This window comes from Corapipo altera, unplaced genomic scaffold, assembly GCF_003945725.1.
Source record: "Corapipo altera isolate COAL_440 unplaced genomic scaffold, ASM394572v1 55, whole genome shotgun sequence".
NCBI classification, from domain to species: Eukaryota; Metazoa; Chordata; class Aves; order Passeriformes; family Pipridae; genus Corapipo; species Corapipo altera.
Window position 1 is genome coordinate 12,580,315 of NW_020884882.1, and position 14,606 is coordinate 12,594,920.

Here is a 14,606-nt window from a genome sequence, read left to right on the forward strand (position 1 = left end):
CTGCACTTCCTTACTTGTACTTGAAGGGTTATTCCTGTGGGTGAGTTGTGAATCCTCTTGCTCAGATTGCTGTCCTCCAACAGCAAGGTCCTGAGACCAGTTTGCTTTGAGCAATTCCAAACTGCAGTTGGGCAAAATGCTCTCATTGGATTTCTATCTAATGGTAGGAACTTGTAAACAGCTGATTTCGTGGCTGTGCTAAGCCTATGACACAGGCACCAGGGCAGGAGTCTGATGGTTGAGGATGACTGAAGGTGTTTTATCTGCTCTGATCTGGGAGCAGATTCAACCTTTGTTCCCCCAGGATCACAAAGCAGAGTTGTGTTCTTTCAGCTGAAAGGTTTATTCTGTAATTTTATTTTTTTTTTCAGTTTTCTTTGACAGTGAGTATGAATAATGGTAGTAAACTTCCTATCTAGAAGCAGCTACCATTGCACTCTCTCTCAGGTCCTCACCATTAGTCAAGCTGAATGAATGGATGGTAATGGCTCAGTTCTTTATTGACAACCATTGGGTTTCTCCTCAGCCCATGCATGATGCTTGTCTGGATTAGTGTTGGAGTCCACCAGATAATCTACTAACACCTCAGGCTATTGACAGATCACCTTGAAACACTTTTAAATTAAGTTTGTGGGAGTCTAGAAAAAAATGACTTGGAGTTGAGGAAAAAAACAAAGCTCCCCTCTTAACCTACCCAGTATAATTGTTTTTTGAACACTGGACAAATCAAAACAATGAGAATATTGTTGTGGTGCCACTGGCAGCCACTGGTTGTGAAACAGGTTGGTACATGCATGGCACTGCCAGGGCCTTGGTTCATACATCAGTAGGATGCCATTCTTCCCCACGTCCCAATGCAGTTTTCAACAGGTCTGCAGGTTGGCACTGCAAAATGTCCCCTTCCTGACCACTGGGAGATGCAGATCTTGCACCACATGCACATGTTAGAGCAGGGAAAATGGCTGAGAATTTGTTGCTGCTGTTGCAACCAATCTTGGCTGGTAACAGAACAAACAATGAGAGCTGCATTTGCCCCCATCGTGGATGCTGATGTAATTGTGATTCATTTTTACTGTGTGCCTTTTCAAAGCTGGCCCATGTCAGAGATGTGGTATAGAATCGCCCAGAGCATGAAAAAGCAGCTGCCTTACATCAAAAGAGTTTTGTTTCTATTTTTCTTTTCTTTGTTCTTCTTACCTCCTCAAATCACTAATCACAGGCACAGAGATGCAATGTGCCCATGGCTGTATCTACAGGTTCTCCCTGTAGATTTGGAGTGAGAGAGTTTACAGTGGGACCTGAGACTAGAGGTTTTGCCTTAGTTTTATATTTCATTCTGGGAAAAATCCAAAAAAACAAGAAACAACAAACTAAACAAAGGACTAGTCAGAGCCCCAGATAAACTATTTCTGTGCACCTACGCCTTGAAAATAGGTTGTTTTCCTACTTCTTTTTGTTGGTGTCTCAGATGTTAATTGCCTAATTAACAAGCTGACATGATCCCCACTGCTGAATAACTGAGCAAATTAGGATAGTGCTACATGTGTGTTACTTGAAGGACATGCTTCAGCTGGGATTTCCTTCAGCATCACGTATCTGTGGAAACCTAATGAAACTGCTTTGTATTAAGTGCTTGTGATGATGTTTCTGACCTTTTGTGCTTCCTCTCCGTTCTTGGAAAAAGCACCTGCATTTTGGACTGACTTGCCATGCATGTAAATCACTGTAAGTGGTGAAATGACTTTTCTTGATTTGACAGTGAGCACCAAGTACTGTGCTTTTGTTCCCTACTCTACTAAATAAGAGCTGGCTAACTATACATACTGTGAGAGCTATTGTGTCACGCTGTTAAAACCTAAGGAGTTTTTTATTGGACTTTCATGCTAAATAACTTTAAAGGTACCGCCTGGTGTTTTTATATAAATTATAAATGTTTTAAAAAGACATCAGAAAAAATACTTTAATAGAACACTTTCCCACTGTGGTGTCTCACGCTACGTAAACTTTGGGTTACGACCATTTATTCCTTGTCCCACCAAAGATGGTCTGTTACATGGAATTCAATTGCAGTTATTTATTCAGCTTGAACAAAAGATTTCTTTAGATATTTGGTCTTGTAGCATTCATTCTTATTTTGTAGGTTTGGTGGGAAACACCCACAAATACGATCTTTGCTGCAGTACCCCAGATAGTAGCTGTGAGACGTGGCATAAAGACCACCATAAAATAAAATCACTGCAGTTTTGGAGAGGAACACGGAGTTTTCCATGAGTTTGGTCTTGCTCAATTTTACGTGGAGCTGTGAAACTACCAACTCTGGTATTCAAAACTGCATGAATATGAGGAGTGCAGACCTTCAGCAGATCTGGAAGGTCGGGTTCTGCAGGGGAACTGTGGCTCTCCCACTGAAACAGGAACCCAGTGGCTGATGCGTCTGCTGAAGGCTCCCTGGTAAATTCGTAAACTGTAGTTACAACACACCCCATCACTTGAACCCCTGTAAGTGTCTGCAGCCCTTGTGGTGACTCAAGGTAACAAACATCTGCTAAAAGCAGTTTCCCTGAGATTTAAGGGGATCTGTATCAGCTCATGCTCTTTGCAGGCAAAGGAGCACACCAGGGTGTGTAACCAGCTGGGCTACAGTGACAACTTCGAGTCTGAAATGCAAGTCATTGATGCTCCTTGGTGATAAATGTCCTAGGGTCATGGAGTGTTTCTTATTTCCCTTTTATGTGAGGGATTTGCTTGTTATCCTTCCTCCAAGGGTTGTTTCAGAACTGTCTCTGATAGCTCCTAAGACAGGAGAGGCAGAAAACCTCCCTACTCCAGGTGAAGGTGGTGAGTGAGCTCCTTGAGGCTCTGTGGGCAGCTGAGGGCAGGCAGCACCACTTCTCACCCCACCACAGGCATGAAGGGGAGTTGTATGGTGATTTTGTTCATTTTCTGTATTGGGCTGTGCTGCCCTGGAGTGAAGAGTCATGTTGGCACTTCTGAAAATGGCAAAGGGAAAACCAGGTTGACAAAATCCACTTGCATGCTTGTAGGTGACGTGTGACAGGCTGGGCCATGCTGTCCTGGGAAAGGTTTCATGTTCAGTGTTCTACCCCTTAAACAGGGCTAAGGCACTGCCACAGGGCAAAAGTCTCTTGCCTTTTAAACTTAATTGTTTCATCCAGGCCATCTTTCTTCCTCTGCTTTTCTGCTTTCCTCATTAATGCTGACTTCAGCATAATCCCTTGTAACCCTTCTAATGAATGTATGGTCTTTCATACACAAAAGTCTTCATGTGTGCTGGGCTTAGGTACATAGAGTTAACTGCAGTTAGGAATGGAGCATCAGGTAGGAAGGAGGATACTTTGATCCATCATTTCCAACATGGTCCATAGCCTCCAGGTGGAAGTTGCCTGGTGATGAAACCGGATCATTTCTACACTGCTGGGTTTGGTGATGAGGTCACTGGTGAATGATAATAAAACTGGAAGACAGAGAAAAGCCTGCTCCCAAATATTGGCATAACACTGGCCAAGGTGGTTTTGTGATTTCAACAACAAAGGAGACCTGCAAGGTAGCTGGGTGTCTGATTCTAAATAAGGGGTTTTCCGAGAACAGGTAGTTATTTGCTGTACATAACTCTTGTGACCATCACCTGTGCATGGGTTTACAGTGCACTGCAGATCAAAGTAGTATTTCTGATGGCCTTGAAAACCACAGCCTGGAATGAGATAATATCTGTAAATGATGCATTGTAACTGTTGACAGGGGAAAACTGTTTTGCAATCTAGTACAGCAAAAATAAATTAAAAAAGCAATCACAGAACTTGCAAATGATACAATCCTGCAAATATTATTTCTCTTTGCCTTCCTATTTATTCATACATTTGTAAATGCCAAAATGTCTTTTATCTGCCCTTTCTCAAGGGCAGATCCCTAGTGTCATAGTAATTGAAAATTAAGAATTTACAGTATCGTAATTAAATTCTACCCTTTGAACTCTTGTAGACTCTAACTGCATATTAACAACTTCCCACTCAGATCATGAGTGGCAAGAAGTATTTTGAATACCAACTGCTGCAAGATAACATAACAAGCTCTGACAGCTCCCTAATTGCCAAACTACCCACTAGTTAAAAACTCTTTCATACTGTAGCGATTCTCTTCCTTGCACATAAGTCAAAAGGTATAACTAATTTGTCCTTTAATTGATATCTATATTGCTGTTTAAATAAAGGGCACATACTCCCCCAATATGCTTAAGTATTAATTTGTCACCTATGAACTGAATTTGGAAAATAATTGGAATGACTGTAAAGAATTTTTTCATTGATTTTTATCACTTTTACCAGGAAACATTTATGTCTGATTTGATCATTAGTCATGTTTAGTGATTGGCAAATCGTGTAAAGTGATCCTAAGCAAAGCTGAAGTTCAAATGCTTCTGTACCTATAACAAGATTCCCGCTGGTGCCTGTCCCAGTGCTTATGGCTGGGTTGCCAAACAATAAATAATTAAGCTTGAAAAGAGGTTGCAGAGCCACTATGTGGGCAGACAGCACCTGGAGAACAGCTGAGGGAACCAAGTCCTGCCTGCAGTACAACACCCTGTCCCTAGTTTGTAATCCCATCAGGCTCATGCTGGTGGCTTGTTCCCCACACCAAGGATGGGGTGAAGGTACTGCTGAGCTCAGCCACCCCAGACCCCATCAAAACTGGTCCCCTGCCCAGCACTCATTGCCACCTCTCTTCTTTTCCTGTTGCTGGCTATAATTTAGGGGGAAAAGAAAAGAAAAAAAAAAAAAAAAAAAAGAGGTTCTGGTGGCTTGCCAGTTTGGAAGGAAGAGTGGGAAGGTGATATGGAAGCTGCTGTAACTAGATGTTCAGCACAGACACAAAAAGCAAATTCTGGGTGGGTCTGAAGGTGGAAGAGGGTAAAAACAGGATGTTCTGCTCTTAGGAGTGCAGTTATTTACAGAAGAGGCGGGGGCATCCAGAGGATGCTCCCAGGACTGCTGTGCAGCCTCTCTGAAGGAGGCAGCTCACAGAGATCAATACACGTGTCTGCCTGAAGCGCTGCTGGAGGAATGTGCCTCACTCCCAGGGCTATTAATGAAAATACTGTGGGTTGCTGAACAACTTCTGTCTTTCTGTTCTTTAGCATTTTGTGATCATGTCATGATTGAAGTCTTTCCTTAAATTGCAGACAGAGGAGGTGGGAGACCAATAATGATGCTGGTTTGGGGACATTCCTCATGCTGTGTAAATACCCCTCAGAGAACTACTGTAGGCAAAGATAGTAAATGCTGGTTTCATTTCTGCTTTTCTCTTTTGTTCAATACCTGGCATGAATTTAATGGGAATTTTGAATTCAGTGCATGTAAATACAATGTGATATTTTGATGATGATGACTAAAATTCCCTACATTATTTAGGTAGCTAAAGATGCAGGCAAGTGCTTCTGAGAGCATCACTCTGTGCCTCTCTCCATCAAAGCTCCAGCAAGAGAAGAGGTTCAAATGAACTCACACATCCCAGCTGTAGCTTAAATGTACTCCATCCTTCTCCTCTGCCTCTCCTGATACAGAAAACAGACTCCATTTCTGACAAAAACCTTTTCCCTTCAACAATACCACATCCTCTACATGTATTCCTTTAATGATCACCACTGAATTCAAACTGCTTGCATTCAGTCCCTGAATGGCATAACAGATCTATGCTCTTACAGCACACAAGCAAATTTGAGTTCTCTGAAGCACAAAAGAGGCCTCAAAATGTTTTTCAAAACTTCTTTTTCATGCTTCAGTTTCTCAAAATGGCAGCACAGAGCATTATTGATTTATTTAAGAACTGTCTCCCCATAACAGAAAAATAACAAGTTACCCAGAACAAGAATACGGTGACCTGAGTGTAAGTTATTCAAGAGAATCATTAATTAAAACTTTAAATTATTTTAGTAATCATTTTTTTCTTTGTAAGGAATTTCTGGGTCATGCTTTTTATTCTGACCAAAGCAGAGTCTGAGCTACCTCCAACTCAGGGCTGTAACAATGAGGAAAAATGTAATTTATAAGAGTTCCTGATTAAAAAAAAAAAAAAAAAGAAAAGAAAAAGCATTGTGGCTGTATCTGTCATTAAAATAGTTTTGACTACCTGCATTGCTAGTAAGAAATTCCTTTGTATGCTTACTTTTCCACTGAATTGAGAGAGAAAATATTTGTACAATCTAACAGGAGAAGAATGGCTGGCAATTTTTGAGATTTTGGTAAACATTCACTCATGCCAAGTCCCCAGAAATCATTAATGAGTAAACCAAGAGGTGAAATATAAGCCTGACATAGATTACAGTGTGGAGAGGAAGAGATGATGCTCACTCAGGTGACCTGTAGGTGCATATTCTGGGATGAATATTATCCCAAGTGCATGTTCCTGTTCTGTACAGTATGTTTGTTGTATGTGATGCGTGCAGGGACCAGTCCACTGGTCTGATTACAGAAAATCTAATGAAAGTCATCTCTGTGCCTCCCAAAAGAAGGAATATTTCTACATAAAGCATAGCAGAAAGTTTATATTCATGTGGTTTTCCCACTGCTTCTGTGTTTGCTTTGGACCACTTTGAAATCTCTTCCCTTCTATAACTGTGGGTTGTTCAAAACTCCTCATGTGAAAGATGTGTTGCCTTAATGTCTTTGTGGGGTGACAAGCTGGTCATGGCCCATCAAAATAACTCTCAGAACAAAACTGGTAGAAGCAGGTGGAGGGAGAGAAGTGAGCAGATACCACTGGTTTAATGAAAAACCAATTCTCTCTGCTTCTCTGGATACAACCACCTGGCTTTCTGTATCGACTGCTGAAATGTTCTGTAATTGTGTAAAAGGGACCTCTAGACAGAAATCTATTTTTTGTTCCTCCTCTCCTTTGTATTAAGTGAGCTCTTTTGTAATGTTACTTTTTATAGCCTGTAATCATGGTAATTATGTTTTGTTGAATCTTTCACAGTAGTCTAACATTTAGTAACATTTATCTCGCTGTGCTGGGACTTGAAATCTTCCCTGCCATCAGATGCTAATACAGTTATATTGTTGTGGCAATATGGGAGCTCAGCCTAAGTGCAGTTGTTACTGTTGTTACCTTTGGCAAATTACTTCTGGTTATTACAAGTAGCTGAAATCCGAAGGTCAGTGTTAAGCAAACTGTGAAGAGGATACAAGCAATAGATACGTTTGAATATCCAAGTAAAACACATAGTTGTTGGGATTGCTAATGCATTGGTCAGCATCCAGCAATCAACAGGGCTTGCTCTCTGCACTGTGCTCATTGCAATGATGATTTTTTGTTGAAGATCCCCTTGTGTGCTTTTCAATAGAATGTGTATGTGTCCAAAGCTAACTCAACCGAAGACATTCTCCTAAATGGTAATACTGGTGTAGTCTTGCCAGCTTATTTCTATAAATGTTAGACTAGAAAGCATCCTGGTATCATCAGATCAACAAAGGGAGGTATCTCAGAGGAAAGAAGTTTGGAGTACAAACATTGTGGTTTCTGTGACATACTCTGGGAGAGGGAAATGCATATCCCTTTCTCTCCCTGTCATCTGCTCACTTTCTCTCTCACTTTATGACTGGTATTGCACTCTGTGCTGTAAACAATCACCATTAAACTCAATTGAGGCACTTCCAGATAACAGCAGAACTTACACCAACTGTTTATTTCTAGTTATGTTTCTCCAGCCTGGCTTGCTGCCATCATTCTAAGGCAACATCCTCAGCTGGCAAAAATCAGCTGAGTAAATTTGTGTCAGTTAGGCTGTACTGTGTAATAAATGTACTTTTATGAAATGTCTGTCGAGTTGTCAGGTGCTTGAGCTGGTTGTTGAGAAATCACAGATCCTGGATTGTCAGTGAGAAAGACATGATAGGCCCTAGACCACATCTGCTACTCATAGCTCAGTAAGTTCCAGCAGGGACCTTAGTAGTTTCATGTTCACATAAGGCTGGAATAAGCTGGAGCAAGACTGATCAAATGACTGATATTTGGCTAAAAACTGCTACTTCTTTTACTCTTCCTGGTACAACCTTCTCTCAGATGCTCATTAGCTGGGAAATGCAGTCACTACAGTCTCTGCCCTGAGGCGAATCCTGTGATACACCCTGTGCACTTAAGAGGGAGAGATTCCTTCAGCAGGAGAGCAAAGTGAGCGGTGATGCTTTTGCCTTCAAGAGGATGACACAACAATGGTTCAGAGCAGTATAATTTTGAGCTTTTGTGGGTTTTGTGTGACAGAACTGAAAGCCCTTTGAAGTCTTCTATCCGTGTTTCCACGTGGACCCAACGAGTCCCAGGAGGGGTGGCTGGGGGACAGCTCCTCTTAGCTTTGCAGAGTAGGGCACTCAGAGCAGCACAAAAACTCAGAGAGGGCTGACCTGACATCTTGTATAATTGTAAATTGTATTTTAAACTACTGTAAAGGGAAGTGGGTTTCAATGAAGACAGGTTGCCATGCGTGGCATATTCTGTGCCATGAGTGTTTAACTCCATGACCCTTGTGGGTCCCTTCCAGCTCAGCACATTCTGTGGGCAGAAGTGTCTCATCACCCTTTGCAGCTCCTCCAGGCATCAACTGGCATTTTTCACCAAGAAGTTGTTCCTCCTCCAGGCTTCAGGCTTTTATGAACTTGTCATCCTTTCTGTCTGGAGACACGACCACTTCTCTCTGTAGGTTTTGGTTTCGACTCAGTGAGAGGGAAACCGAACTTTGTGTTCCCTGTAGCTGCTGTGGGGAGCACGAGAATTTGTGCTGCTGGCAGCAAGGTGATCTTTGGAGTAGAACTCTAAGGCAACACAACAGAGGGAGCCCTGAGATGCAGTGTAACCATGGTAAATGATTTTTTTTGTTGTTGGTAGGACATTGTTCGGCCGCCGTTGATGCTGTTGCTGATGCTTTCAAGAAGAGCCCGGTGGTGCTCTGGGATATACAACTAACTTTCTCCCAGAATAGCTGGCTTGGCATGAAATCTCCCAGTGCTCTGTTCACCAACAGAGTCCCCATGCCTCCAAATTTTAAAAAGGAGCAATAATGTGTGCAGCATCTGATTGCAGAGCTTTGTGCTGCAACAAACTTGTAATATAAGAAAAGTCATTATTGATTTCTAGTGCTATTCAAGTTTCTTTGCCTTCCCACCACTGTGCTTCAGTGCTTCTGACAAGCAATTGGCTCTCAGGTTCTGGAATAGGAATGAAAAAGACAAATTCAATACAAGATTTGAGCATCAGTGTAAGGATTGGGCAAAATTCAGATGCCTGTGTCTGAAACTGCAACTCTGGAAGCTCATCCAGCTACCCCCTCTGGGGATACCTAAATGCTTTGGTTTAACAGCATGCCTCAAGTGACTGGAGAAAATGTGTCAGTATTTCTGGAAGCAGAGTCCAGAATCCAGGGCTTCTACATTTCCAGAGGTAGTTAACAGCTTTCTTGTTATCTCCACTCCCCAGGAGCATTGGGATGCTCTGCCAGTGGTTTAGTGACCAGGGAGCTCAGCAGAGGTGGGCGATGAGGACACCTGGGCCTCTGCTTTGCTGGTTGAATACTTCAGCTACAAAACTGTGCAATAAGAAGGAAAGCTCCAGCAGCATCAGCTTTAGCTTTTTAGCTTTAAAAGCTAAAGGACTGATTGGAGCCCATGCTCTGAAAGAAGGGCTGTGGACACGTGTTCAGAGAGGGCCCTGCGTGAGACTTTCCCACAGAAAAGAGCTGCAAGGGGGGCATTTGGCAAGTGGGGGTTAAGTCTTACATCTGACCCAATTCTGCTGATGTCTGGCTGGCCAAAAGTACTGATTTCAGATGCTCCAAGCATGGCATGTTTCGTACTCATTTGAATGTGTAACTGTAGGAGTTGTAGCACAAAAGTACTTTACTAGATCTGCTCAAAAATTTATAATATTTTTCTTGCATTTTATCTGTCCAATAAATTCTTCCTCCTTTCATGCTTTCTAATGGTTCTCTTAAAAACATCTGAGAAATATTATCTACCTATGTATCGTTGAAGGACAAATGCAAGTTGCAGCATAAGCCATAATTATTCACTTGTGTTTCTTGAAATGCCACTTTTAGCCAGTTTTGCACATTTTACAAATGCCTTCCATGCCAAATCATCCATGGAAGTACAAATCATCTCAATTGTTAAATTCATTAACCTAACAAACTGTGGACTAAAAGCCACATTTAAAGCATGCATCCTAAATAGTATTCTCATTATGTGGAATCAGATTAGTCCCTAATCAAATTTGACTGGGAGCTTGGAGCAAAAGGTAATGGAGTATGACCCCTGATGTAAAACAAGGATAGGTGAAATAAGTGTCTAGCACCGTGGTACCTCCATTTTGTGCTGTGCCAACTAATTCCATCCCTTCAGAGCATTTTCAACATTTTGTAAACAGATTTGTACTTGTTTAGCTCCTTACCTCAGCTTCTGACACACACATGACATCTGCTAAGAAATTTACAGATATTTGTCCCAGCAGCTTGATGTTTTTGCACATTCATGTCACTGATGTAACTTTAATAGCATGGACCAATAATAATTATCAAGTCTATTATTGTTGTGCCAACAGACTGAGCATTGATGGGACACCGTAGTTTGAGACAGTACAGACAGAACAGAACATCTCTGCTTCAGAAAGTTTGCTGTATAAATAGAAAAGGCAGAACAGGGTAGAACACGCAAACAGAAGGGAAAAAAGGCTAAATAGAGACAAATGTACCAGTCAATTATTTCCCTCCCAGAAAACTGCAGAGAGATGAGGACAGAGAATCACAATAGAAAGGAGAGAAAGGACAGAGAATAGAATGTACCATGAAGAAGTGTGCACCAGACCCAGGAATGGGATCTTGCAGTCTTAGTTAACCCACTCCATTGCCCTATTTATTTCATGCACAAGTATTCAGCGTGTTTTTAAAAAATCAACATCTGTCCTATAATTGTTGTAAATCACCTGCATACAATGACAAACAAAGGTCTGTGTTGAGGTTTTCTGCTGTCTTTTAAATCCTTCCTTTTTGAAAAACTAGGGTTTTTTTCAAGGGATGCTTTCTCAGAGCATCCTTTGAAACTGTCCCGTTTCACGCACTGCCATTCATAATTCTTTCACTTGTCAATACTCATTGACTAGTTAAAACTGCAGCTATTCATGTGGTAAACAAATAAAAATAATAAAAAAAAATAGTCCTTCTGATGCTCAGAAGCTCCAAACAAGGATTGTCAGCTCTTTGGAAAGCAAGAGGCAAATAGTTTTAAAAGTGTGGTCAAGGACACGACGTGAGGTTACCGCGAAGCAATTTGGCAGATAAGAGTGTGTGCGACGGTGTGGGGTCATTGCAAGCCTGTCCATGTGCTGTCACCAGGCTGATTTGTGATGGAGTTTCAGATACCTAAGATTTGTGGCTGTCTGTCTGCAGCAGTTAGTGCTCTGTCAAGGTCCTGTGCATGTTGTCCTGCAGCAGGGCAATATACAGCCCCTTATTTCACCTGCTCACAGCAATGGACTTGACTGACTGGAGCACCTTCATTGTGTGACTCTAAAAACAATCTCAGTAAGATGTTTGGTGGGTGTATGTGTGTCACAGACACCTCAAATCCATCATTAGTAATCTGGTGCAGACCAGTCTTTGTTAAGGAAAGGGTGAGGACTGAATTAGTGCAAATTACAGTGGTTTTTCATAACTTACACATGAAACTAAGATAGTTTTTTCTTTGTTCCCCTGCAGAATTAAAAAAGTCATCCATTTGCTTTTCCTCTTTGCAGGTAGTTTCTTTTCTTCAATCTTCTCCAAAAAAAATTGGAAGTTAAAAAAAGCTACTCAGACCAGACTCTTCAGACAGGTCCAGTAAATGAATGGGATGCCAGGCTCTCTTATGATTCTCCTTTTAAACATACCGAAGTTTTAGATTTTTAACTTTTTGCCCCTTTTAAGTAAATGGGAGTTTTGATTTTGACTTCAATAAGGTCTGTCTTTCTTCTTCTGGAAGAAAATGTGGTTATGTAATTTGAACTGTATCAAAACCTTTCTGCTTGCTAAAATAAAAGACCCTGTTTCTGCCAGTTTAACACTCACCCACAAGTAGTCTTTGTGGTGACTTCTGGAGTGCTATTTCTTATCAGCATCCAGGCAAGAATTTGGCTTCAATAAATGGCTTTGAGTTGAGAGGCAGAACACAACATGAGTATGGAAAAATGGTGGGGATAGAAAATAGTACAAACCCTGACTGAACACACCCCAGTAGCTGCTCTGCAGCTCGTTCATAGCTCCTGACCAAAATCCAGGTTGCACCTGGAGTATCTGGTTCAGTTGACATATCTCCTGGGAGAAAATTCAAATTACTTTCTTATCCCACACCTCTGTGTCTTTTGCCATGTGGTCATTGCCATCCAAGTCTTCAACCAATCCATGAGAAGCTGCTGTTTCAACACACAAGAATTCTTGGGAATTACTTACCTGTGCTGCAAAGGAGGATGCACAGCTCCAAATCCCAGCATCAGCACGTGCACTGATAACTGTCCCTGCAGGCAGACACAGGGTAATATGTCATCAAATAAGAGAAGATGCATTCTGAAGACACAAGAAGTTTGCTTGTTCCGGGGACCCCTTCTTAGGAAATCTTTTGAAAAATATAATTGTAATAAGGAAAGTCTCCTCTTCCGTTGCTCTGCCTCTTTGAGGTGTTAAGAGGTGTTTTACTGCTTTCTTTAGAAACTGAACTGATGATACCTTCAGGTCTTGGCCACTGCTTTACTGGCCAAATAATAAATTAGTTGAAAAATAGGAGCTAGCTGGGGAGAAAAGAATTTGGGTCAAATCTTATAAATAGCTCCTGATGAAAAATACAGGAACAAGTGAGAATTGAAAACCAGTTCATGGGAAATGCCAAAATGTTTCATTTCAGCGCTTTAATGATCCAACTTCTGAACTTTTTGCTTCAAATCAGCATTTTCAGTTTAAAAAAAAAAAAAAAAAAAAACTCTACATACAAAAAATTGAATCAGTGCTTTGTTCAGGAGTTAAATAAACCGAAAACATAATAAAATAATTTTTTTTAGGTTCAGTGAAGCATTTTAGATTGTGCCTATTCTAAACGCAGAGGTTTTGTTGTTGTTGAAATAGCATATATATTTTGACCTAAACCAATTTCCTTCTCAAGCTGGAAAACTGAAGAAGCTATTTTTTCTCTCTCCTTCTCCTTGTTCCAGCATTCTTGAAGCCCTACATTTCTTTAGCAGAATTTTTGAGAGTGGACAGGCTTTCCTGGAAGCAAATCTATCTGCCTGGGATTAGAAACAGAATTTTTTCTGCTAAAATATTTTGCACATGTGTTCTTCCTGGGGCAGACTGGAAATACTTTGCAGAACACTTTCCTTGGACATGCACTCAATGAACAGTTATTCCATGCGTAGTTTTGTTAAAGCTTTGATTATTATGGCAAATGTAGGATTTAAATTCCTGTAATATTCTGTGAGCAGTGGAAACATATCCTTTGCCTCTGAACTACAGACTTGAGAGTCAAACAATGTGTGTTTACAAACCACCAAAGCTCTCAGGTTAGCACTAGTTAATCAGGATTACAGCAGAACCCCTGCAATCACATCTTTTCCAGCTAAGTTGGCTCCCGGTTGAAAAATACACCTCTAAAAGCTGCACTGATGCTTTCAGTGATGTCCAGACACTATAAAAGTTCAGTGCCACACTATGGTATCCTTATCTCTCACTCCAGTATCCTTATCTCTTTCAATAGTATTGAAAAATACTTCAGGACTGTGAAGAGCATGGAGTTGCATGGAAGGAAAAGGCAATAATTGAATGTTTTTGCTCAGGATTCAGCTGTTCAAGTGTGTGTCACATCTATTGCTTTGTTTGCTCTGTGTAACTTGCATACTCTGAAAATGGAAAAAAACCCAGTACACATCTAAGGACATCTCTTAAGGTCCTCTTTTGATGGCTGAGAGTGAGAGGTGGAAAGGAAGGCTGGATAACCGAAAAGAGGGCAGCTGCTGCTGTCCTAGTTACAGTATTAACTAGGACTTTTAGATTTCTCATCTGAGCTGGGACTGAGTGTACTGGGGGATGTGATGCAGGGAAGCTGAAGTCACCTGGGGTCCAGCATCCAGCTCACAGCCCCACCAGGCTCAGGCTCACACCCAGAGGGTCTGGCATGAAGACAAATTAGTCCCAAAACTCTGATGTTAGTAATGTTGTCTCTGTTGCTCTTCTCCAGCATAGCTGAGCTCTAAAATGCAGCCCCAGTCATACAGATGAGTGCTGTGCCTCTGATCAGCCTTACCTGGGCATTCACGTGCCTTCACAGCACAGGATTCCTTTTAATTCAGTCTTTGTGCCATCTTGCCATTTTTCTGTTTGGGAAGAGACAGCTCCATAGCTGAAATCAAATTTCTGCCTAGTCTTTGCTGCTCTGCTGAGATTGTGAGTATGGGGAGGAAAAGGGAGGAGAGAAGAATCTAGACTTTTGCAATATGTGGGGGAAGGAAATAGATTAAGAAAAAAATAAGATTTGCATGAATTTACTGTAAGTTAGAGTAAAACATTTCATAGACATATGAATGTT

At 41.3% G+C, this 14,606-nt stretch overlaps 1 protein-coding gene across 1 annotated transcript in view; it reads left to right on the top strand.

The window, feature by feature from the left end:
• FAM19A1 (family with sequence similarity 19 member A1, C-C motif chemokine like) overlaps positions 1-14,606 on the top strand; it is a 221,725-nt gene that overhangs the window by 124,893 nt on the left and 82,226 nt on the right. The gene's annotated exons all lie outside the window — the stretch shown is intronic.